Here is a 26,016-nt window from a genome sequence, read left to right as displayed (position 1 = left end):
AGTTATCCCTCTCACTATGCTCGGGAGAGTGCATGGGTAACACTCGGCACCTCGTTCGGAGCATAGCGGGAAATGCCAGCCACACCAGCAAGGCTGGGAAAACCTTTTTCCTGATTGGCTGCTCATCCCAAACTGCCTGGCAGAGGTTTGAAATATTCAATGCAGGGAAGTGATATTCTGTGGCATTCATTCAATTTACCTGCACTGCACTCCAAGGAGCCATGCTATTAAACAACAGCTCCAGTGTGTCAATAAAGTTAACTTAATTAAATTGCTTCCCCTCCCACTCTTCCAACTAGCAAGATTTAGGGCACAGGGACACAGTGTTGCTTGTAAATAAGAGGATGATTTAGCTAATCATTTGCAGAAGAAAGAAACATTTTCATCAGTAATTCTATGCACAAAGCAGGGAGCTAGTTTGAATTAAAACAATCACGTAGGATAAGGGGAGAGATAATACCAACTATTGAAGGGTTCTGAATATTCTTCAACCAGTGTCAATTAAGTCCACTATTTAAATCTCTTTGATTGCACTCTTTGCTCCATAAGACTGAAATAACAATTGCTTAAATGTAATGTTATTAAGCATACTATCATTTTACAAGCATAGTGTATACACATTCCTAATTTGCTGGGGACTCATCTTGTCCCTTTCTGGTCATTTTGATATGTACACTGTCATACAAGAGTCACGTTTTAGGAGTCTCTAGTCTCTTCTTTTCTGTGGCAACACATAGAAAATATTGTGAATAATTAAGGATAAAAAAGACTACAGTTAAGCCAAAATGAACAGATTGTTTGCAACCTTATCATACTTTCAAATCATCAGTATGAAACCTCTGAGGCTCCTTGTCTGTTTGAGGTTAGATGTTTTGAAAGGCTACAATTAAACTGATGTAGCTGTTTTGCAAAACAGTATTTATCTATTCTCATTCCTTTTTCCTCAGAAACTCTTCTAATTTTGACAGGAGTTCCCTGATGTTACATGTGCAATCTCTGCTCTGTCTCTTGAGTGTTTTCAGCTTTGCCCCAAATCTCCTTTTGCAGACACTGAGTAAAAGCATGCCAAGCACTAGCAGGTAGACTCTCTAAAGATTTCTTCTGTGCTGTTTATATCCTATTCCCTCTGAGCTTTTACCTGCAGGTAATAAGTCTTTCTTGTTTCTTTTCTTCAAAAATGCTTACTGTTTCCTATTAATAGCAAGATATTGGAGCTGGTCTGAGTTTTTATAAGCAAGTGAAGGGAGAGAGAGATGCTTGTAAAGGCACACAGGCACAGTTTAATTTAGGAAGTATGAAAATACAACCAGAAAAAAGTCCCTTTATGCCCCACAGCCATTTCCTGCAGTACAGGCCATCTCTTCATAAATGTGTCTTCCAGAGGGTCTGAGACTCTGCTTTCCTCCTGGAGCTCAAATCCTCCTCTAGTGTTGGGCTTGATGCTCTTTGTTCTACTCTGGCTCAATCTGTCCAGTGCAGCCAAAGGTCTCTGATCACAAACCAATGAAATCACCAAGGAGAGTCCTGTCTCCATTTCATACTGATTAATTATTATTTCTTATTTCTTCACAGCACAAGCTGGAATGGCAACAGCCTTCTTGCATGTCCTCTCCCAGTATCACAGAAAAAAACCCCATTATTCACATAGACTTGAGTTTCACTCAATAAGAACTCCTACTGAATACTATAAGACAAAACTAAAATGAAATGTAATTACTGTGATTAGAAATGTCAGAATTCAGTTGGAATGAGTAGCCCTTTGACTGCTTCATGTTGCCAGATGTTCTACTTCATCAATGCCTTGTCAAAATCAGGGTTACACAAAGAAAAATGTGTATACAAATAGAAATGCTAAATGCCTAGACTAAGAAATTTAATATAAAGATTATGTATCTAGGGAACTATTTATCAAAGAGGCTGAATTAATATAAATTAATGGCGCAGTGCAGTGGAAGGGTGCTCAGGATGCTGAGTGCTGCAGGGTCAGAGCCAGTAGAACTGGTGGGGTTACCCATACCTCTCTTCCCACAATTTCTGCAGCATCCAGGGGTGGCACACTTGACCTCCAAGAGTGGAGGGCAATACTCAGCTGTTCCCAGTGCACCTTCCCATGATGGATCTCGGCCTCAGAGAAACAGAGCCCTATTCTCAGCATCCAGGAGTGACAGGAAAAAGAGGGAGTCTCTCTTGTAGGACAACAGTGACCTTTCAGACAAGATTGAATACACTGAATAAGACCTTTCTGGAAGCAGAAGGATGAAGAAAAGGAAAGTTTCTATTATAAAACAAATAGCATTGAAATGGAAATCTTCTCATTTTTTTTAATTAGTTGAACTCCATATGACAGCATAAAATAATTAATACTAGTACACTCACATATTTTCTTTTCCTTTTCTATTCAATATCTAAATCTCGGTGAATAGTACGAACATTAGGAAAAAAAAGAGAGAGAAAGAAAAAAATTACAAAGACAATTTTCTTAGGATAATTATATGGCTTAGTTCCTTCCTAATGAACTGTACTTCTGGCTTTTTTCTCATTTCTGCCCTGACAAGACTGGCAAATAATGTGTCTGTATCTGCCTAATAAGTGTTGTCTTTTAACTGGTTATTGCTATTACGAAATAAAAATACTGTGCATGTTCAGCTACACAGGACTGACTGCATTTTGCCAAGCTGGACTGAACCTGCCCTGTCCTATCAGAATGGGGGAATCATACTTCGAAAGTGGCACTCCTGCTTAAAAAGACAGAAAACACTTCCTCTCTGCCCCAGATTCTTTGGTCTGTCGGGAATTTGTAGCCCTTTGGCAGAGCCCCAGGAGGAGCTGCTGTGGGCAGGGTGTCACACACGCACTCCACGGCCCCAGGGATCCCAGCTGCAGCCACATCGATTTCCGCTATTTTTAATGTTGCGAGTGCTGCAGCGCTGTTCCTCAGCCAAAGGGCTGGCACAGGCACGCTGACCCTGCAGACCCTTTCAGCCCAGAATCCTGTGCTCACTGGAAGGGCTACTGCTGGGGCATCCATGCTTTGTGCCCACGGGAGCAAGGCTGGGAGAGCCCAAACCTGGGAGGCTCAGATGCCTCTGCCTGCTGGAGAGCAGAGGCAGAGCAGCAGGGGCAGAGCAGCAGCCTGCCAGTCACTGTAAGGAGCTGAGGCAACTCTTCACTTACAGGAAGGAGGACTGAAGTGCACAGTGATCCTGCCTACGTTTAGGCACTTATCCAAAGCTCCCAGTTCTGGAGAACAGTTGCTTTTGGCCAGCAAAGAAGAAACTAGACATGTTGGAAGGCTCACTCAGCCCTTGCAAGGACCAGAATCCCTCAAGGTCTTGCCCTCCTCCTCTGTGTTAGCTGGAAGAGTGTGAGATGATGGCATGACTTAGGACCATCCATCACAACGACAGAAGTTAGATAGGCCTGTGTTCAAGGGATTTTCAAGGAATGAGAATCCATGAGGATGAGAGCAGAGACTATGCCAGCCAATACCCCAGCAGGACCTGCCCACTTAACTCCTCCTGTTGCCACGAGCACTCCTGCAGAGTGCCCCCTCAAAGTGGGGATTACACAAGGGTCCCCTCAAAGGGTCCCCTTGAGGCATCAGGGTCAGGCCTGGAGACACAGACATGTTTCTGGGGAGGAAGGGAGGGCTCTGAAGAGCTTCCACTGCTACAGGGAGGGAAGGTGCTGCCTGTGGGTTCAGAATCAGGGGGCAAAGGCAGGTAATGTTTGCTCCAGAAAAAAATCTTGAGGGCACAGAATACAAATTGAAATCTGAATTTTTGCTCTTTTTTTTTTTTGTGTCGGGTGCCACAGGCATTTCTTGACTGATTAGAAGCTCCCTAAAACTGATTTCCTCGTTCAGACATCCCCTCTGCTGCCCACCCCCCCACCCCAACCGGGAGACTGTGACCCTTCATATTCACTCCTGCATTCAACTGCAAAAATCTGAATTAGCAAAGACAAGTGTCACAGGTGCTCAACATCTCCCGTTGAGCCCAGATCTTTATTTGTTAGAGCTGTCAGCCCAGTCAATGACTGCTCTATCTCACTGTGGGCAGGCATATTCCATCCTGCTGATGTCAAAAGCACATCTATTTATTCAGCATTGCTCTATGCCGGGCAATTGCCACGCTGTGGGGAGAGAAGATTGTGATCAGCACCATTTGTCTACATAATTGCGCTTGTTTCTGGACAATTGTTGGGTCAGAGGCTAATTTTTTTATTTATAGTCTTTCTACACTCATCTGAATTTTCCTACACCTTTTTCTACAGCAAAGAATTTGGCACCATTTGGCTTCTACTACACAAATTCTGCTAGAAATCTGAGAAAAAATATCTGAAAGAAAATCCATTACACTCATTTGGACAGAATTTTACATTAGGGTGCTGGAGTAGTGTCTAAGACTCAAGGTGCATTTCTAGGAAAAAACAAAGATCAAATGCACATTTATCTTCCTTTTTCTTCATATTGTATAACTACCAAACAGAACTCAAATATATTTGCCTGGATGCTATCTTTAAACGCTGAAGCAAAAAATATATCTTCCCTTTATATCTCAGTGTCCATTTAATATAGTTCCAAAATTCCCTAAATAAGAAATAATATTGGTTTTCTTTATAGTAATCATTCTGTTTACTTTCACTAAGATAATTCATTTAGTATTTTGCCTTTTTGTTATGCTTATTAAATAAACAAATCAACATCTAAGTTTAACACAGTTGTCGCCTTAGGCAAGCCACTATTTCACTTCTTTAACACCTCAAGGGTTTCCAAATAGCCATACAAAGTAGAGCATTTTCCATTGTCCTGCAGGCAGCCTGCATAGGAAGTCATGCATAATTTTTTAATACAAGAATTGAATTTGCTGAAACTGCTGTTTGTATATTTTTAATAGGTGCATTTTTTCAATTTAAATATATATTTTTATTTTAAATTATATTTTCATTTCAAACAAGATAATTTAAAATTAAAAATGAATTTATAACAATGTGCTTCCAAACTTCTTAAATTTAATATCTGGATTTACATTAAATAACGTGCAATATTCAAGTATTATGTGTCTGTTGGTAAATATTTGCTGACCATCAAACCACTGAGCTGGGAGAGTTTAAGAGACTGGAGAAAACAGCCTCTGACAGAAGTGCTTAGTCCAAGTTTGATATCTGTAGCTTTGTCTGCATGTTCTAAGGAGGTATTTTCTTCACTTTATTCAGGTTACCTTTATGCAATATCTAGCTCATGCACAGTTATCTCTTGAGAGCTGATAAAGGCAGAAAATCTTACTTTCTACTGTAGGGAAAAGCTCTGTGGCAGAGACTGAAATCTGCTAATTCTAAAATCTTTCTGGGCACAGAAAAAAACACACTGATCTGTTCACCCAGTACAAAAAATGGCTAATTCGACTAATAAATCACCTTAATATATGTAATAAATAAATAAACATAAACATGTGAAATGTCATTCATCAGTTTCTAAGAAAACAAAAAGCAAATATCAAGAGTCTGAATAAATATATCAGGAACTTTTATGTAATTCTTTAAATGCAACTTAATATAGGTCCCTTTAACTAATATAAATACCTAATGTAAACAAAGTATCAGTCAAAGTGATCTGTCCTATGATACTCTCACAGCAGTGGAACAGGACAGATTATAGTGATCATCAAAAGTTTTTCTGCCATCAGTATTTGGCTACAGGAATTATGCTGCCTGTCAACGATACAGTATGCAGGGAGAAGGTGATGTTAAAGGAGGTTACATACTTTTTTGGGGGGTAATACTGTACTTCCCAGTCTAGATTATCAAACCAGCAGGGTCAACCACCATATTATTTACTGCTACACTTTGGCAGAAAGCCAGAATACTTTAATAATACCAGCTGAGGGGAACAAACCCTATTCCAGAAAACTAATTACAAAGTAAATGGACAGAAGAAAGATGGAGTGATAATTTCTTCTGTCCCTCTATGTTTTTTACAGCACCCTTTCTTAAAGGAGAGGCACCAAAACACAGCCTTCTGGTATCAGTCTCACCAAAGTCATACTCACAACCAAAACAACAACCCCTGTTCTATGTTATCAATTTTTACAGTGAAGTTGCTTATTTGCTGTGATTCCTGATACATTTCCCTCAAAGATTAGGACCCCTTAGAACACAATTCCTCTTTCTCTCGATGAAGAGATACTCTTCTGCCCCAAATTCAATATGTTGCTATACATAGATGGGCTGGGGTTACCAAGCAACCCAGGTGCTTGATAGAGCAAGTGGTCCGGACTGTTGGTATCATTTGCAAATTTCATTGACAAGGAAATTCTGTCAGCTTCCAGGTTGCCTGCAAAATACTGAAAACATCTAATTGTGAACCTTCGAAATCTGAAATTTCAAAATGCTGACATCTTTGGCAAAAACTCTCCCTCAATTACAACTCATCTTGCCAAGTATTTTCTATGTTATTTTCATTTAGCACATGCTCCATTGACATTGTGTAGGGATAATGTTTTATGAGAACACTGAATAGTTTGAAGTAAACTCTAATAAATATTTTTCTGGGGATACCATAGAACCAAGGAAGCTGATAGGTACTGTGATCAGAGGTGAGGGATTTGTTTTCCAATATTTTTTAGTAGAAGAGGGGATTTACCCTGTGACTATAACAATGTTGTACTACTAAATAAAAGGAGATACCATCACCACTACTTCACCTGTGTGTGTATGCCTATCCTTGTCCTTTGCTTTTATAGCATTTGCCTCAAAACACAATGTTGTTAATGAAAATAAATTAATTTGTCTAAGCAGAAATGGAGCCTTTTCCTTGGAACTTGCCCCCCCCCCGCCGCTTAATCTCAAAATTAAACCCTCTGTTTTCTCCACTCAGACTGACTCACAATTTATTATTTATTTCCTGGGTTGATGAACCAATAAATCAGTTCATGCACAGTCCTGACATGCTTAATGCCACAGAGATTCAGTAATTCAATTATTAAGCTTGGATTCATTGTGCCAAACAGCCTCATTTTCCTTACGGTCTGCTTTTCATGGTAAACAGAACAGAGCTGCAAAACTGCATCTCACAGACAAATCCAAGAGGAATGGAAGCTGCCGGCTCTAGCCTGTCTGTCCTCTTAGCAAAATACAACTGAATGGTCACTCTAGCAGATATGGAAGCTTGTATTGTTATCCACATCTCTGATGTGTTCTGGCCCAAATGGGAAAGTGAGCCACACAGAGGTGCAGACAGGTGGATCACTTAGTAACACGTGATATATTCAGTACTTCTGCTTCCTGGGAAGAGAGAAATAGAAGCCATGACCCTGGGATCCTTTAAGACCCTAAATAAGACTCAAAGACTGGTGTGTGTGCTTATACCTAAAACGCCTGAAAAGCAATCAAACAAGTAATAGGAAAGAAGGAAGCTGTTTCATAAATATAAATCCAAAGATTTTTATTCCTATGGGTAGTTATTAAATAGTGCAGATTCTTTATATCACTTTGTCTTGATTTATAAGAAGTAATTCATCAGAAGACTTTTGTTTTGGAGACTGCTGGTAGCTAAACATACTTAATTATGATATACAAGGTCATGGAATATTTGATGCTGTATGAACTAAATTCAATGTATACTCTTTATCCCAGAAATATGTAGTGGCAAAAGAAAGTCCTAAAATTTCAATACCAATCATCCACAGAGTATTAAACATGTTTGTAAAAACTGAACCAACCTGTAACCAAGAACTGCATTTCATAAAATTTACTGGATACCTTGAAGTGAAATAAGTGAAATATATTCCAAGAAGTAACAAATAACATAGTATTTACAGCAATTTTATGAAAATAGAAAGAAAGATGAAATTTAGTAGTGCTGTGAGAATCTCCATTGCTATTTTTGGAGCAGCAGTCTCTGGCTATATATGATCTTTCACTTAAGAAGTTAGGATAAATGAACTTCATTGTTTAGAATAACTTTTGTTTTAAAATGCAGTCTCTTATGAAAGTTAAACTTTATGCACAGGAAAACTAAAATTTTAATAAGTTCTGAAGCTCTCCCTCAACAAGAGCTGAACAGAAAGGAACTTTCTTTTCTATTCCTCTTAGTAAGGACCCTCTTCCTCCTTACTCCAATGCATATTTTTTCCTCTCCACTTTTCCCAGTCCTTACCAGTTCTTCTAACACTTTCCTCTAAATGTAGAGACTATCCTCAGACTATTATTTCAGAAGTTTCCAAATTCTTCTAGCTTCTTTTCCCTAAGTCCAGCAAGAACATACAAATATTTAAATGATTAAATTTTTCCATCTTAAAAATATTTTAATGGGAAAAGGGTTTCCCAAAACATCCAGAGATGTGACCACAGTTCCATTGGCTCTACAAGTTGGGATAAATAGGTGAGTCAGTGCTTTATCTCAGCTCTATCTGTAATATTGATCTGTTTCATTCTAGCTGGGAAATTTAAGACCAGTTCCATACTATTCAATTTGCACTCATGTTTACTTGGCCCAGAAAATGAATGTGATAGTCCATATAATAAATACAAGAATAAAATACAAGTCAAGAATATTAGAGAGAAAAAAAAATGGGATGTACCACTTACTTGTCAGAAGAGCAGTGATATTTAAAAACCTGCTGTCGGTGGTCAGCTTTTGCAGTCTCAAGATATCTAAAAATGTTGAGTATGTTCTGAAAAGGAAAAGAATAAAGGATTTAGTAATTTTGTCACCCATCAAATACTAAACCAAAACTTGTCCAACATAGATTACTTTTCCATTTTATGAGGTTATTAATTAATAAAATATGTTTTTATTTCCCCATTGGATTTGTAGGGATTTTATGGGCTCCCAGAAGTTGAACTGCTCAGATCAAACTTCCTGGAGTGCACAGGGAGTCAGAACAATGAGACGAGCTATTACATAACTTATTATCTTGCATACCTACATTTCCAAGCTCTTCCAGTTGACACAGAACAGTGAAAATGAAAGAAGTCCGACTCTTTTCTTGTTTTAAAAAAATATACTGGAATAAGTAACTTTCCAAAACAAGCACAGAAAATTATGTCCCTAAATGTCTTTCCAAAAAATGACTACAAGTTCATTTGCTATCTTTTGGAGTATTTAATATATTTGGCCACCTAATTTGTGATCTAGTAGCTGAGACTATCCCTTTGCACTCAAACATTATTCTACATTAAAGTCTAGCTTTGTAATTTCCAACTGTCCTTAGCAAACAGGGGAGTTGACTGTATCAAGAAGCCCTCTTAGCTCTCCAAACCAAAATGAAACTGAAAGACTGGGACAAGAGTTTCCATCTATGCAGGCTGTAGTGGAAGGAGTTATGGGAGTTGGGAATTAAGGAGTGGAGTTGAGACTATAAAAAAGAATGTTAGAGGGAAAGTGAGTTTAATGTTGTCTTTGTTTCTCACTTTCCTATATTATTTTTAATTGGCAAAAATTTAAATTAGTTTTCCCCAAGTTTTGTCTGGGTTTTTTTTTTGCCTATTATGGCAGTCAGGGTTTCTTTTTGCCTATTATGGTAATCAAGAATTATCTTCTTGTTTTTATTCCAATCTGTAAGATTTTCTATTATGTATTGTCCCTGCATTCTGCCGAGAAGAGGAAGTGAGAGACTAGATGGATGGGTGCCTGGCTGCTGGCCAAAATCAGCCCACCACAGCTATGAAATAATGTTTCCACTGTCAATCTTTCTAAGATCCCCAGGACTTAGACTGGAATAGAGATATAAAATCCATACTAATAAAACTCTGCCTAATACACATAGGAATAAACAGAATTAGTAAGGAGCAGAAATGTTGTTCAGAGAAAACTGCATTAACAGGAAAACTTCATAGATCTCTACCTTCTGTATTGTAGTGCAGCCACAAATTTGAAAATAAAAGCTTCTGGTTACAAAGACGAAGTCAAATGACTACCACTTCATGAAAGGAGACAGATGAAAACCTAATTAAAAAAATATCTCTACTTGTATTATGATACCGAGGTGTCTTTGGCCCATTAAGGAATTTTTGACAGCAATCACTGAAATATAACATAGCAATTATTTTAAAGTCAGAGATGAGACTGACTGACTTGCAGCAATATATTTATTCTGTCGGCACTCTTTAGAAACAACTCTTTCACAGCTAGGTTTTTACAATCCTGAAGTGATTTATTTAATTCCAGATTTCATTAAGCTCCAGAACTCAATTTTAGCAATCATTATGATCCTAATAGCAAATTTCAGCTCTGAAAAGGATTGAAGTGCTATGCATCTCTACCTGATATTGAACGCTATGGGATAAAATCTCCATTGAGTCAGTATTGCAGAGGATTATGCATTTGTTTGGTTTCCCTTGGTTTTGGTCAGGACATGCCTTACAGCGGCAAAATTAGAAAAACACTCTCTAAAAGTCATTGAATAAACTCTTTCCAGAACAAATTTTCTGTTAGAATTAATGTTCTATTAAAATAATCAAGAACCCACTAAAATGGTGAGATCCGTGGCAAACATTCACACTGCCTCACAGACATGACAGAAACCTCTGGTATAACAAAACCTAGAAGAATAAAAGTTGCCAGCAAAACTGAACAAGTACAAAATCCTATCAACAATCTCCCATTTGCAGCCCAGACTCTCTTGTAATTTAGTTGTGTTTTCAAGGCTAAATGACTAAGCTGTCCTACCTGTACCCTGGGAAATCTCTAAACACACAGTGAAATTAACTACTAGTTGGGAAAGAGAGCTTGGAGACAGCCTTATGAAAATGTCACCTAAATCCTCATCAACTGTCAAAAAAATAAAGCAGTATATTAAGAAATACTAGGAATAGAACAGAAAACAGGAGAGAAGAAACACGATAATGCTGCCAAAGAAATCCATTGCCCACCTAGCATTTTGAATATTGAATACAGTTCCAGTCATCTCATCTCAAAAATGACAGGATAGCAATAGGAGGATAAAGAAAAGGGTGACAGGATGATCAAAGGTATTTAATGGTTTCTGTACTGGGAAAGAAAAAAGAAAGGCTTTAGGATTTTCATATGGAAGAGGGACAAATGAGGAAAAGGACTGTGACAGAGCCCCAGGACAACAATGAACAGAACTGAGAAAGTGAATAAAGAATGGTTTTCATTTTATTTCATAGCAAAGGAAGCAGTCACAATAAAATGAGTAGTTAACAAGTTTAAAACATGAAATCCAAGAGAGGATGCTTTCCACAATGATCATAATTAAAGGGTGGAACTCATTGCCACAGGCTGTGGTGGGAAGCTGCAAATGTGTGTGGGCTTCAAAAAGCAAGCCACTGTAGTGGTAAAAGAAACATTGACCAGTACCAGCCTATGCTTTACCCGAAGTTGCTGTAAACCTGCAGGTTAAGAAGCTTCACAGAGTGCTGTAGGGTGATACCAAGGGAGGTTGTCTATTGGTCTGGTTTAAATACAGATGTTGCAATTCTTCTCATTAATTTTGCTTTTTTTTCTGAATTCTTAGTCATCTCTTCCAACATGCAGATATTAGAGAGCATTAGTGCAAATATGTGATTTTAGGTTTCTATAAACATATCTACAGAGGGGCTTATGGACCTTTTTAAGTTCAAATAGTGCAGCCTACTCAGGCAGGCAGACTTCAGGCTAGGATTTTCTGAGGATCCTCGGGTCTGGTCTCCAAGCATCCAACTGCTACTAAAGACTAAAGGGATGGGTAAACAAAACTTTCATTTTTTGGAAATAAGAGATGATGCTGAATTTTCTCCCCTCAAAAAAGAAGAAAATGGTAGTACCATTCCTGTGTAATTAGTGGTCTTCATCTTAACTGTTTCATGTGTCTCATGATGGGAGGCATAGAGATTTTCCTGGACAAACAGATAGACATAGGATGTATGGAGTTGTCACTTTCTGTTTATTGTGGTGATAAAATACCATTATTTTAGTGACTAAGCAAGGTTGCTTGAACTCTGTGTCAATCTACTATTAATCTGATGCAGATCTATTAACGACTTCCCTCTGAGACTCTTAAGCTACAAATGAAGGGTTTGTGACTTCCATCATGGGATGGCTGCTACTTCTGATCAGATAAAAGGTCATGGTTAGGAAATGCTTTTAGAGGGCTATGATGGAAATGTTCTGACTGACTTTTGCTGACTAGATCTCTAGTTGTGTAGGTGGCAACTAAGTTATTGGGCATGTCTGGCCCCACAGCTCTTGGCTACCCAGATCATTAACCTTGATTGCTATCACTATTCCCTTCTGCTACTGACCCATGTTATTTCATTGAAAACCAGGAGGCGGGAAGAGGGATGGGGCATAGCCTGGTGTGACCCTGGTCACTGGGAAGCGCACCAGAAACCTGAGGAGGATGCTTTTCCAGTATTTTCACAGTGGTTACTCAATGTCTGTTCTGGACAGAAAATGTTTGCATGGCTTCTTGGAGTGTTAAATATCCTGAAAGCTGAATATGTCATACTAGGCTAAGCTAACTTGGTGTTTTGGCTACTGTTTTAGGTGGGACACTGGCTTAGGTAGACAGACCCCTCTGACCTCATGTAGACATTTTTAGCTATTCATTTATGCAAAATTCCAAAACACTAAAAGATGATCACAGGTCTGTACATGGGATTATTACAATCATCACTGTATTTTTTATTTCCTAAACTATGGGCGGTCTTGTAAAGAACTCTGAAAATAAAACCCTTTGTTTATTTTAGTTACCCTAGAATGTGAAGCTCTACAAAGGTACCAGTGAAACTCAGAATTTTCTGCCCTCAAAATTTTCTTGTACACTAGCTGGAACAGTTCCTAAGAGCCTTGCCCAAACAAGGGAAACCAGACCCAAGAGATATTGCAGAAAAAGCTACTTCTAACTACCTGCATTGGAACAGTGACTGCTCTTAAAATTCATACTCTATAGAGAAATAGTAGCTTGTTCAAAACTGATGGGAAACAAAAAAGGTTTACATACAAACCAGTGTGTCTGCCTAAGTTCCTTCAAAGTTTACCTCAATTAACATGAAATTTTTATTCTGTCCAAACGAAAAGACTTTTCTGTGTAGGCATGTCCTTACTCCAACACCTGTCCACTCTAAAAGGTCACAGCTCACGCTGATTGGCATTTCAGCTAGTAGGGTTGTGTTGGTCTAATGCAAGGGATTCAAGTCCCCAAGCTAAGTTTGTTTTCTCTGTGACAGTAATTGGTAAATGATCTAATTCATTCTGAGTCATAAGATTTTTGAGTTCCTCTTCTGAGGAGAGGGATTGAGAGAGCAGCCAGATGGGTGCCTAGCCACTGGCCAAGATCAACCCAATAGATCCTTGGAACAGGCACCATATTTATGCAACTTTGTTTTCAGTGAAAATGTCCAGACTGGGTTTTTCTGGTTACTCATCAATTCCATACCTTCAGTTAACTTAAACTGAACTGCTCTGAGCAACCCTTACATAGACAAAGAATGATTCTGTTCTCTGGGAGCACAAGGATGCAATCCTACTCTCCTGCTACATCCAGTACAGATAGTCTGAAAATGCAGGATCCAGCCCTATTTTCCACTTGGAAATCATTAATGGGCAGATTTCTGCAGACACATTTGTTAATAATGCATTGAATTGTTTGGACAAGGCGCTTTTAGCATGTGGGTGGTTTGCCAGCTGTTTTCTATTGGCTATGCATTGTTAACAATTGTTTCTACTTTTGCCTTATGTGCCTTATGGTGAAGGAAGAATGGTAATGCTCATGAATGGCTACCCCATAGTAAGCAAAATGTTTCTACTTGCTGAACAGATGCAAACAACTTTCAGCAAGATACAGGTGAGTAAAAAATAACTGAATAACAAACAGAAAAAAAATTACCATGCTAGTTTGCACCTGGATTTGTTGTTTGTTTGATTTGTTGCAAGTACAAAACAACCAGCACAGCAAAGTGCTTCCTCACACAGGTGAGTATTTCTCAAATAGCTGTTTGGATCTAACAAACATTTTTGTCAAATATTAAAGCAGAAGTGAATGAGATTTTAAGAAAACAAGTTTATTGGGACCATCATGTAATCTGTAATGCAAAGGTTGCCATATTCCTCAAGGAGTTTTGATTAAAAGCTATGGAGCTATGCAACCAATTAAAATAATTGTATTTGCTCTAGATTTGGACAATCATCTGGAATGATTTAATTTTCTTTAAGCTTGGTCAACCTAAGTGCATACACACCACCTGAAAAGATCACATCTGGTAGGGTCAATGCTTTTTCTTTGCCCTTCCAATACCACACACACAACATTTTTTAAGTCCCAAAGGCCTTTGACATTGCATTACAATGGATCTGCCACCTCTAATATGGCGAGCAAAATAAGGCATACTCCCCAAGTGAGGGGAAGTACACAATCTGCCCTGAGGCTTCCCTATTGTTATTTCATTTAGAGAGACAGGCAATATCACAGTATCTGTGACAAGAGTGCAAAAGATTTCAAGTCCTCCCAGCTGTCCCCTCCTTAATTCGATACTGATGGTTCAGTTGGTCCCAACTGTCCATAATGCACTGAGATTTCTTGGGGCTGCTGCGCTAGAGAAATCTCCCACCTGCTTGTGATGTTCTCTTCTTCTAGAGGCAGCAGGCACTGTGCTACCTTATCCAGGAGCAAGCTGGTTTCTTATTTCCATGGTGTGTCAAGAAGCAACATTTAAATGGTTAAATTTTTCTAATCGCCTCAGCTTAGTTTCATAAGGACACATGCAACACAAAGATGTGTGTGAGGAACATTCCACACCTGAGTAAGCATTGCCTTGGGAAGGATGGACAAAAAAGAGTGTGGTGGTCACTACAATATCCTTGTTTGACAAGCCTGGACTGACACTTACGGAAAACTGTGCAGGTAGCATAGAACAAGGGTTGTTTCCCTGACACACTCTCAAGGAGATAGCCTCTTCTTTATGCACTGATCAATAATCGTTAAGAACAGGGAATCTCTGAGACACTATCTAGTTCATGCACCATCTGAATTTGGCATGCTTATTGTGCCTTACTGCTCAGCAGGAATATTAAAGACTTCCAGGGTTATCATTCTTCTCCACAGTAGGTATCAAAATCCTTTACAATTTGAGATGCAGTATTGTGCAAGTACAAAGAGGCTGTGCCACCGCCTCAGGTCTTGCAATGAAAGGGGTAGAACCAGCAGCAAAATTTATGTCAGCTGTCCTAGGTGCTGTGTAAGCACCGTCACTGCAGCCTGACTTAGACAGATGGCACATCTAACAGGCGAGGGCAGAGAAATGACATAACTTGCCACATGTCACATAGGTGAGGCTTACTCAACCTTCATTATCTGATAAATTGCTCTGCCTCTGGAATCAGCTAAGGCTAATGAAATGGTGATGCTATCAGAAGGCAACTGAAAATAAAAGTCCCGCTGTGAATTGCTGAAAGTTACTGCTAGCATCACAAAAGTGACACTCATTAAAGTACCACTCTCCAGCAAAGCAAAACAGGACAATCGTAACACAGACTTACAATTTGCAGAGAACGCACTGTACAGGAGATATAGGTATACTAGGAAGAAAAAACTGTTAACATAGTATCAATTTAATCAGCTATTTTTATTGCAGGACTAGAATAAATGCACACCTTGTTAAAAGAATCTGTGGGCACAGTCCCATTTCATTTATCTATTAAAATGGTCTTGCTTTATAAAAGAATCTCATTCAGTGACATCCTTGAAATAATTCACATGATTAAGATGAGCAAGATATCACTTAATATGGTCAGCTAAAATTCCTGATGCATACCACACATCACCAATTATATTGTCATGTTATCCTTACTCAGCACTGCAATACTTAAAATGATATTTCATCCATTCAAGTATCAGTATCGATTTCACATTAAATATTACAGTTAAACAGCTACATTAAATATTTCCAGTTAAACAGTGTGAAAAATCCCACCTTTTAAGCTATGGTTTCAGCTAAATAACTCAGCTGAAAGTGGCAAGAATAATGCTTATTCAAATTCCTCATTTCACATATCACAATGACTGGCAGTAATCTACCTCATTCAAACAGTGATCTCCCATTGCTTTCCAACAAGATATAAATGGAAACAAATAATCTTGGTCAATCTACAGCTTATACACATAATAAATAGCATGTTGCAATCAGTAAGCAAATCTGTAAGGGTACAGTTTATAGCAGCAGGTCATTTGCTTGTACTACAATTCAGATTTCAGTTTTCTCATATCTGCTTTGCAATTTTTCCTGCTGTGTTTCCCAGAACACTGTGGTGATCCCATTATTTAAGGCAATTTGACCATGCAGAAGCACAGTGATGTTTCTCTAATTTCACTTGCACACAGAAGTCCACCTTACCCTTTCTTGTGCCAAATGTTTGTTTCCATTGCTTACAGATTAAGATGTTCTTATGGGTCCTCTTTGATCACAAAGTGTGACCTCCTGCAGAATATGCGACGCAGAATCCCACTGAGTTTGCAAATCCCTGACTAGAGGCCTAAACTACTCCCTCCCCACCTCCATCCTGGTTTTCAACAGAAAAGCTGTTTTGTTTTAGTGTATGAAAATAGGATTCCTCTTATAAATTATGCTTTCCTTTCTTCTCTAAAGAGAAAACAGGAAAGAAAAAGAAAAGGTGATAGAGAAAAAATGGCTCTACAGACTGAAAGAAGGTCAGAGAAAGTGTGCTGTGGAATTACTGCTGGCCAGTTTTTCCCATCCAACTCCAGGGTAGGTTTGTCTGTAAAACAAGGAAGCAGACATTATTCTATCTACAGCTACGTCATTACCAAAAGCACTGAGTAGTTGGGGGAATTGAAAAGTTGCATACTGAATAGGGCTCAGTTGATGATTTCAGGTGCAGACACCCCTGGGAAAATCTGCAAGATAAGCAGGGGTTCAGCAAATTTGACATAATGTAAAATATTGTCTTGGGGACTGGGCCAAGTGGTTTGCAGTACAGTCAATTGGGGGGCCGAGGGTGGAAGCATAACCCAGCACTGTGTGCAGATACTGGAATATTATGGAATGTACTGGCTTTCATTAAGCACAGGAGCCAGGAAACACTGTGCCTCAGCGTGGCAAAACGCCCCCTGCTACTTCTTGCTGCTGTCCTTTGGGAGAGCAGTGTGCTGCTCTGGCACGACGAATGCTGATGCAGCAGAAGGTTAAGCAATAGATCCAGTATTTCTTTGTTCCCCTAGCTTTGCAGCTGGCATGCACTGAAGTTAGTTGGACCTTGCTTATATCTAGCACAGTAATAGTTTACCTGCAGTAATAGCAATAGTTTACCTGTAGAGTAATAGTTTACCTGCACTTTGTTCAACTTTTCACTGGGGGAGAATGAGGCCTAAGGGAAGCCTGACCCTTTCTGTACCAATCTGCTACCATTAAACCTCACATCTTTGTGCTTACATCTGCAATAACATCACAGTCTATGGACTGAGACAGGTGCTGCATTTTTTTATGAGTAGACACTGTGGTTATAGTGAAAATTCTTCAGAAACGTAAAAGTTCTTTCAAGTACCACGGTGTTTATAAAGAGAAAAAAGAAGTAAGCCACTATAAATATTTAAATGTCTTAAATAAAGATTAATTAAGGACTAGGCAGGAAACTGCTTTTGCTTTTAAAGCAATAAATTTTTAATTGCAAAGTAGACATTAGTAGCAAATTGGTGTTTAACGGTGATATAAAAAGAGAAACCTGAAGGTCAAGGATAAAGATCATGTGCCTGTGTATGCATCTGCATGCAGAACACTGTACTATACTTGACCAAATATTACAAAAATATATTGAGTAAAAATGTATTAATTTGAGTAAAAGAATAGATTTTTAAAAAGTATTCACTATCTTTTTTACTTGTATGACTTTATGAGAATATGGAAGAACATCCCTTGAAAGAATACAAACTGCAAATACTTACTAAAAATTTCCATGTAGCTGACATACCACTGATTAGGAAAGTCCGAAAAAACAGAAAGATGCCAATTAAAAGTGGTGAAAACATCTACTTTTAACTGCATGGAAAGAGCCACATCTATGGAGGATGAACATAAACAAAGAGCTTCAGTTTTTAGGTATTAAACAGCATGGTTAGCCATCTGAAAATAGATGCAGACGTTCCATGTGCGATGTCATGGCTTTTTTTAAGGTATTGTCAGCCTAATTGAAAATAAAGTTAATTAATTACTCTCTGGTCTATTAAAATAAATAGAATCCAGAAAGGCACCGTGAGTTCCATTATTATCTGGACTCAGAGAACCTGGAAAAACTGGCTTTGGAATGCAACGGGCAGGGCACACTTTGGTTCTGTTTCAGCGTAGTGCCTTGGTTTGCTTTGTTGACTCACACTTCCCCTGTTGAGTGAGCTTATTTTGTTTATTTGTGCAACTGCACATGCTGAGCTTTACACATAACTGAGGATATTGCTGTCCATCCAGATTCACAATGCTCAGTTTTGAATTTTGGGTACTAAGCTGAAGAAGCAGTGCAGTACATTCACCATGCACCAAGTGAAAGTTGATTCCTGCAATAGCAGTTGCATAAAGGTAATTGTGAAATGCACTTTTATGATTGGATGAACTGAACTGGAAAAAAAACAAACCCAAACTTCAAAAAGAAACTTCAGAACCTGAACTGAAACCAGCTTGTGATACAAGAAGCATATACCAGACTGAAACCATGTAGTCTCCCTACACACAAGTGTGGCCTCCTAGCATGCACAGAAAAAGTCTCTTTCCTATACTGGTGTTTCCATTTGCACATTTAGAGCCAAGAATATAAGAGCTATAAAAACAAAGGGCCAGAGAAAACCTCCTGGTGTTTCCTCCAGCTGCTCTCCTGGTAGGATATTCATCAGAAAGCAGGTTTCATATTTTTTTCTCGACTGTTTGAATTTCCTAGATGCAACCTTCCAAATTGAGCCCAGGCCACCTGCAGTAGGATATTGCTATGAATTTTTGGGTACTGACCAGCTGCCTCCCAATACTGAATTCTAAGTTTACAGTGGAGCAGAGACTATGAAGTGATGCACTAAAATGAGGGACTCAAAACCAGAAGAAGTGAGCAGATAAATAAAAGAGATTTTGAACTGCATGGTCAAGGTGTATCAGAACATACTGGGTCACATCTTCAATTGGTAGAAATAACCGTAAAACCATTAATCTCAGAGCTACACTGGTTGTTGCCCTGCTAGTGATGTAGCACAAGGGAAAAAACCTCCAGTGCTGGGCTCCCACATTGCTAAGCTTTGGTGGTTTGCATATTTTATAAAACAAATTGTGAAAACAATCATGAGGGGTTGCTAGCATTTTACAAGCTGCACTTTTAGAGAACCTGAGCAATTCAGCTGGTGTGTAGCCCTGGAGTTGCTCTGTCTCTCCACAGCATGGACTATGCACACTGGCAGGACAATCTGGGACAGCCTCCACAGCCTCCCCCCAGTTATACACACTGATCAAGGGATCAAGTGATGCCTTCAGCCTTCCCAGTATTTACCAGGGTAGCTTTTTCAGCACCAAGGAACATCGTCCCTGAGGATAGTATTAAATCTTCTAAGCATTAAAAACAAATGGGGGTAAAAATAAGAATATTTTTTCAACAATTTTGAGCACTGATTTTCCTGGGAGGTGCATTGAGGTATAGACTTCGTTCTCAAATGCATATTCAGTTCTAATGGTCTTTCCTTTAATCCTTATTAATTTAAAATGCTCATTTTAAATTCTGTGATAGGGATATTTTTCACTGCCTATAAATTTACTTATATCCAGCATAGGCCATAGTCTTGGTTGCACTAATGAGAAAGCCAAGTGAATTTGACATCAGCTGTAAGAACAGGCTCTATTCTTCTGTAATAGGCTTCCTCCATTCACTCCAATATACTTTCTCTCTCATAATATTTCAAGAAGCCACAATGTTCCTTTCTTTCCTCAGTTTTAGGTGTAAGATTTTGACAGAGGTCACATTTTAGGGATGCTTAATATTAAGAAATTATTGGCATTGATAAATGTATCAAGATATATATTGATTAAAGAGCTTAATCTGTCTAGTTTTGCTAGATTTACAAGGTCAAGACAGAATGATAAGAAATGCATCTATATCAAGGTACATTTAGAAATAAACACCACTGCTGGCAAATAAAACCACAATGCCTTTCAGTAGTATTCACAAAGATTGTTTTGGTTGCCCAGTATAGTTGGTTTGATACCAACATTTTCTACTGAGCATTCCCTGCTGAAGCCATAACCTGATGCCACACCAGCCCAGCTGAGGGCAGAATCAGGACCCACATGTGTTTTGACCACCAGAGCCATGGTCCACCCCTTGCCCACACAATTCCTAGTCACTGACATTTCCAGGGATTTGAACTAGTGCTCAAATCTGGCTAACAGAAACCAAGATACAGTCTTTCCTATAAAATTGTAATTTGTCCGCAGCACATATGAAGCAAGCACATCCCTTATAATTGATCTCTTTCTATAATTTGAGCAATGAATGTGTTGAAGCACTGCTGTAAACAAGGTGGGAAGCGTACTCCTGTGCATCAGGAGTAAAACAAATAAGAAAAGATGTAAAAAAAAAAAAAGTTCTCTTGCTTAAATAGATCAAATCACAGTATGGAACTCTCAGAATCTGACAGCAAAGCACTGATTTGCTTCTTTGAATGACGCGGATTCAATCAATAAATCCCCAGCTATCAGAGCAAATCCTTTACGACAGACCAGAAAATCAGAATTCACTCTTCTTTCCACAGAACATTTGAAACATTTAACCTTTTTTCTCCTGTACCTTATTTCTAAGGTATTGAATCCCTATTTAAGCCATGTTTTATTTTCATCATATAATCACATGAAAGTTTCCATGCTCACATTCCTTAAGAAAAAAAAAATTAAATTTGCAAATAACAAATAATCAAGCTTCAGTGAATCAGAGAACTCTTTCTGCACAGCAGAGATTCTGCCAGGTACTCCAAGGTACATGCCTTGCTGACTAAGGTCAGTTTGATGCCAGCGCCAGGAGAATACCCAGAGTCTGAAAAGGAATCCCACATCGGGTCATTCTCTGTTGATTCTCTGAAATTTTAAAGTCTGCCTCAGTTCTTGGAGTGTCAGGACTCCAAGATAAATATAAAAAGAAATCTTTTTGTAACTATGAACCCTTCTGGATGCAAAACTCTCACTTTGGTTGGAATGTTTGCTTGGAGAAAAGATTCCAATCGAGGAGCACCAAGGCTCGCACGCAGATGACCCTTTTTGGTTCAGATGTTAAGAGAAGATCCACTGCACCATTAAACCTCCTATTCTCCTCTTCTGCCCAGAAAAAGAATAAGGGATTCCGGGGGGAGCAAGGGAGGAAATTATAGCTTCTGCAAAGGAATATCAAGGGAAAATGAACTGCCATCATACTTCTGTTCAAACAGAAAGAAATGAATTTATGTAATACACCTGAAAAGTTAGAAATTAAGTAATATGGGTCACTATAAAAAGAAACTTTTTTTTCCAGATGGCATTACCTTAACCACAAAATACACAAATTATTAAATATTAATATTCCAAAGGAAAATATTTTAAAGACTTCCCATTCTATTAGTCACAATAGTTACAGGAGGCTTCCTGGTAAGAATTTACACTTCTAGAAATGACTCCCTCCTCCCAGGTCACGCTGTGCCTAGTCCAGTTTGTATAGCTGGTTTTGTTAACACCCTGTGTCCCAAAGACTGCTCTTGCTGGTTGCAGAATTTTGTGTAAATAAGACATTTTCAAGTAATCAATACAAATTGTTCCTGCATAAATGGTCAGGTGGGACAGTATTTTATGTGCAGGTAAGATATTTAAGAGGAATTTTTATGTAGTTAAGATATATAAGTAGCAATGAATTAAATGAGTGCTGGATGGTGCCTGGATTACAAGAAGTGAGCAAAGCAGGGCTCAAGGGCACACCCCACACAGCTGAAAATGCTGCTTCAAGTGCCCTTACAGTGGAGACTCCAATCACCACCAGACAAACACCAACTATTCTGCTGAGGAGATTTGACCTCTCTATGATAAGAGCCTCACTTTTTTTTAAAATTTATTTTTAATTTATGAATCGCTCTCCCCGAGTGTCTATGCAACAGCAGTATGGAAAACTAGTGCCTATGCAAGAAAACAATGGAAGAAGGGTATAAGACTCATAGAAGATTGCCATTGATTTTCACCCTGCTGTAAGAAAGGCAAATTCTGTCTGGAGACACATAGCATAAGAACAGATTGCAAGAGAAATGAAAGGACCCTTCTGCTTCTCTCAGTACAGGAAGACTCAGATGAGGGCATATTAAAAAAATTGGTTCTTCATGCCCACAACAGGCAGGACAGTAAACAGTGAACATAGGCCACAACAAGGAAGATTCAGGTTAGAAACAAAAAAAAATCTTTCTTTCAAGAAAAGATCCTGGACAGGGGATTAGTCCTTCAGAAATGTTACCAAATAATCTGCAACTAATATGGGCTTCCTGATTATTTGAGTTCCTTTACAAACTGTGAAAACCTCTGTTCAGTTGTATTCCCATTGAATTCCATGATACACAAAAGCAAAGAAAGCATTGAAACATAATTCTGTTACTAGTAGAGCTTATAAAACAATTAAGTTCCCTGTAACTATGTTGTTAAAGAGTTTTAATGCCTTGAGACACCAACTAAGCAAATGGGCATTTGCCCTCCTAGACACATTAGCAGATGAATAATCAATCTGATAAATGTGTAATGAAGGAATAACTTGTCCCAGTCCCTGGAGTTAACATACAGACTTGATGCCATAATTTTCTCCTTTAGAAGTGCCCATTTCAAGAACAAGCCTGGGAATTTCCTGTGATATGAATTGGTACCATCATGAAGTGTTTATCTTTGCACGCATCTGTTTGCAGCAGGAAGCCCCTTTTTGTTTAAATTGAGACAGCTGCCAAATGTCATGCCCCTTGTGCAACACCCAAACACTTGTCAGCAGCAGTGGTGGCCCCTGCAGCCTGACTGCTCAGAGGGGGATGTAAAAATGCCTTACATTGAGTCTGACATCAGGAACCTGTCACTCCTCTTGCTCCCAGCTCGTGAGCAGCCAACAAGAGTACCAGCAGAGACCTGTGGGCTAAGGCCAACTCCTTCAGCTCCTTTTCCAAAGGCAGGAGCGGGGAAAGCAAAGCTGCTGAGGGGAGAATAATTTGTCAGCAGAGATGATGGACAGGTGTGCTGTTCCCTGTTCCCAGGAAGGCTACAGCAAAAGTGGAGGTGAAATCATACCTTTAAACATAGCCTTTAGTCAAACCAGTCTGCTTGCCTGTGACATAGGGTTTGCTGTATTTTATATAGAATATTTTTGTTAATGACAGCCTCAGGTTGACATGAGATGCGAAGATAAATTAATGAAGACAGAGTATGGGATACCCTGTGAAGGTGAAAATCCACAGAAGGTCTGTGGAGTACACACTGGTGCTTGTAGAGCCATACACTTACTGCGTAACTGAACCTTAGAAAACACCTCTCACCACAGCAAGTTCTCTCCTATGGAAATTCAGTCCCTCCTGAGCTCTTCCTGACCCGTCAGTTTGGTGTAAAAAGATTCAGCACCATCTGTGGCAACACATTCCCTTCCACCTGCACCACAGATTTCACTATGTCCAGTATCTCCCTCCTTCAGACTTCTCTAGGCTCATGTGAACCCACGTGAACACCATTTAAATTCCTTCCTAGAGATAAACATCAGCCTTTCCTACACTGTTTGGAGGAACATAGCAAGCAGCTTACCTTTTTAAACGCAAATTCAGCTGCTGAATTCTTCTTGAATAATTATAACGAAAATTATGTATTTGACTTGCAGAAAGCCATGTGAGAAAAATCAAGTGAATCTTGTGAGAGTCCAAAAATTCTGAGTGGCTTTCAAGAAGTTACTTTTATTAGCAAGTGCACATACAACCTCCCACTCATTAAAATAAAAAAATGTAAATCCTTAAATAGTAATAAATTAACTATGTATTAAGGTTCAACGCATGTAACTGTCAGGTTTAAGGAAAAATGACAGCATGCAATACAGAAAAAGACAACTCCATCTTCAGCAACTATAACCACAAATTAATTATCTCTGATATAACTTCAAAAAAATTTTAATAACAGCCATTCTAGTTTATGAGTTAAATGCTTTTGTTGATGGGAAACATTACACCTAAGATAGCACAATATAAAGTAGCATCTATCAGCTGCTGTGTCTTTTGTGGTGGTGTCCACCCACTTTACTGAGGAAAATTACCAATGAACCTCAGAGAGAAGGAAGATGTTGCATGTGGGTATTGCTACAGAGCCTGACAGCATCAGAGCCCCGTGCTCTCATGGCACGTGAGAGACTGAACATTCAGAAGCAGAAATTGTGTTGGGGAAGGAAGGGTTGTTTCTTTGGTTTTGTGAGTCTAGTTTTTTACCTCCTGATCCTTTTGTATTTTTCTCTAAGTCAAAGAAAATAAGTTTTGTGATGCAGGATATTTGGAGGAGAAAAAGAAACCGGTGTTATTTTGTCTGTTCCTTCAATGACCTGCGCTACTCACTAGTCCTTGTTTTTCAGAGCTCAGCATCAACATTAGACTCCAATTCAGCGTAGGCTACATTCCTATCAATCACTCTTTTTTCCATAGGAGAAAAATACATTTATTGAGTATAACTGCTACCTACGTTGGTTCTTCTTATTACAGGCAGATGACAAAACACAGCAGCTGAGACTGTATGGTGTAATCTGACTGACCTACATTTCACTAAGGATCAACCTCCACAGGCTTTAAACACATTATTTCCTACTTTCAATTCATTCCAGTATTTAAACTAAAATTTTCCAAAAGTCTCCTTACAAATGAGGAAGATTTCATTTAACAGTCTGTGCAATCAGATGGAGGCATGACTTTCTGTGTTTATAAATAAACTATGCTGTATGTTTGACTCACATGTTATCTAAGAACTGCACCAAATCCCATTTTTTACTCTTACACCTCATCCTAAAAGGACTAACACAAACATGCAATTTTCTTCTGAGTGGATAATGTTGAAAGAGTTGAAGGTACTAAGGTTCAGTATTTTACAGCTCTGAGAAATTAAATGGATAATATGGAATTGAAATACATTTTTTTCTGATGCAGTGTTTTAATAAAACATTATTGTACCATCTTTGAACTGTTGAAGTGTATTCAGAAATATTAGTGAAATCTCAACCAGAATGAAATTCCATTCATCTTATATTATGGCATCTTGGGCCAAATAAATAATTATAGAACACTTACTTTAGAGGATAGATAGGAAAAATAGATATGTGCATGCATGCATATGTGCATGCATGTATATGTGCAAAACAACATAGTAATAGCTCTAACCTATTCAAGTACAATTATTTTTATTAAGAATATGATATAATGGCTACAGTGTACTAGCTAAAGGGACACTGGTCAATCAATATTTCTACTTATTGATCTTTCTTTAAAATATTCCGCTGTTAAGATATTGTTAAAGCATCTCCTTCCTCTATGAAGATGGCAGTCAAGTGGAGGCAGACAAAACCACTTTGGAGACTGGTATTGATACTACAATAATTATTCTGAGGAATAGAAGGTTTTAGATGTTTCCATTATGTCTGCCAGTTTCCAAGTGCACTGGAAAACCTAAGAACAGTGGTGGCAGAGAGCACGACGTGCCTGGGCTGCAAACCAAGACAAAGCTGGCTCATCTCACTTGAAGCCAAGAGGTCTGATGGTATCCTGTTGGCAGGAGCACGGAGTGGGCACAGAGTGCTGAAGGTGGCCCTGTAGGGCTGCTGGGTGCCCGACCTGGATTACCAGCCTGCAGCCACAACCCACAGCAGAGAGTTGTGCTCGCAATTCTCTTGCCAGGCAGAAATATACATTTGCATTTTAATTATCTCAGAGACACTGCAAATGCTAAAACTTAGAGAAACCGAGGCCGATAGTGCACATCTCTTACGCTCTTCTGCAGTGACTCTCATAATTGCTTCACCACTGTTCTCCACTGCTGTTCATT

The 26,016-nt window shown here is 38.8% G+C and overlaps 1 protein-coding gene across 19 annotated transcripts in view; it reads right to left on the bottom strand.

The window, feature by feature from the left end:
* LOC135306386 (poly(rC)-binding protein 3-like) overlaps positions 1-26,016 on the bottom strand; it is a 498,603-nt gene that overhangs the window by 162,949 nt on the left and 309,638 nt on the right. For all 19 annotated transcript variants that reach the window (XM_064430246.1, XM_064430258.1, XM_064430248.1 and 16 more), the window contains one exon: positions 8,590-8,675. The gene's annotated coding sequence lies outside the window, so the exon portion shown is untranslated. The remainder of the gene's footprint in view (positions 1-8,589; positions 8,676-26,016) is intronic.

This window comes from Passer domesticus, chromosome 1 (genome assembly GCF_036417665.1).
Source record: "Passer domesticus isolate bPasDom1 chromosome 1, bPasDom1.hap1, whole genome shotgun sequence".
Taxonomy (NCBI): Eukaryota; Metazoa; Chordata; class Aves; order Passeriformes; family Passeridae; genus Passer; species Passer domesticus.
Note: the sequence above shows the minus strand (reverse complement) of the source record. Positions and strands in the feature narration are given on the sequence as shown.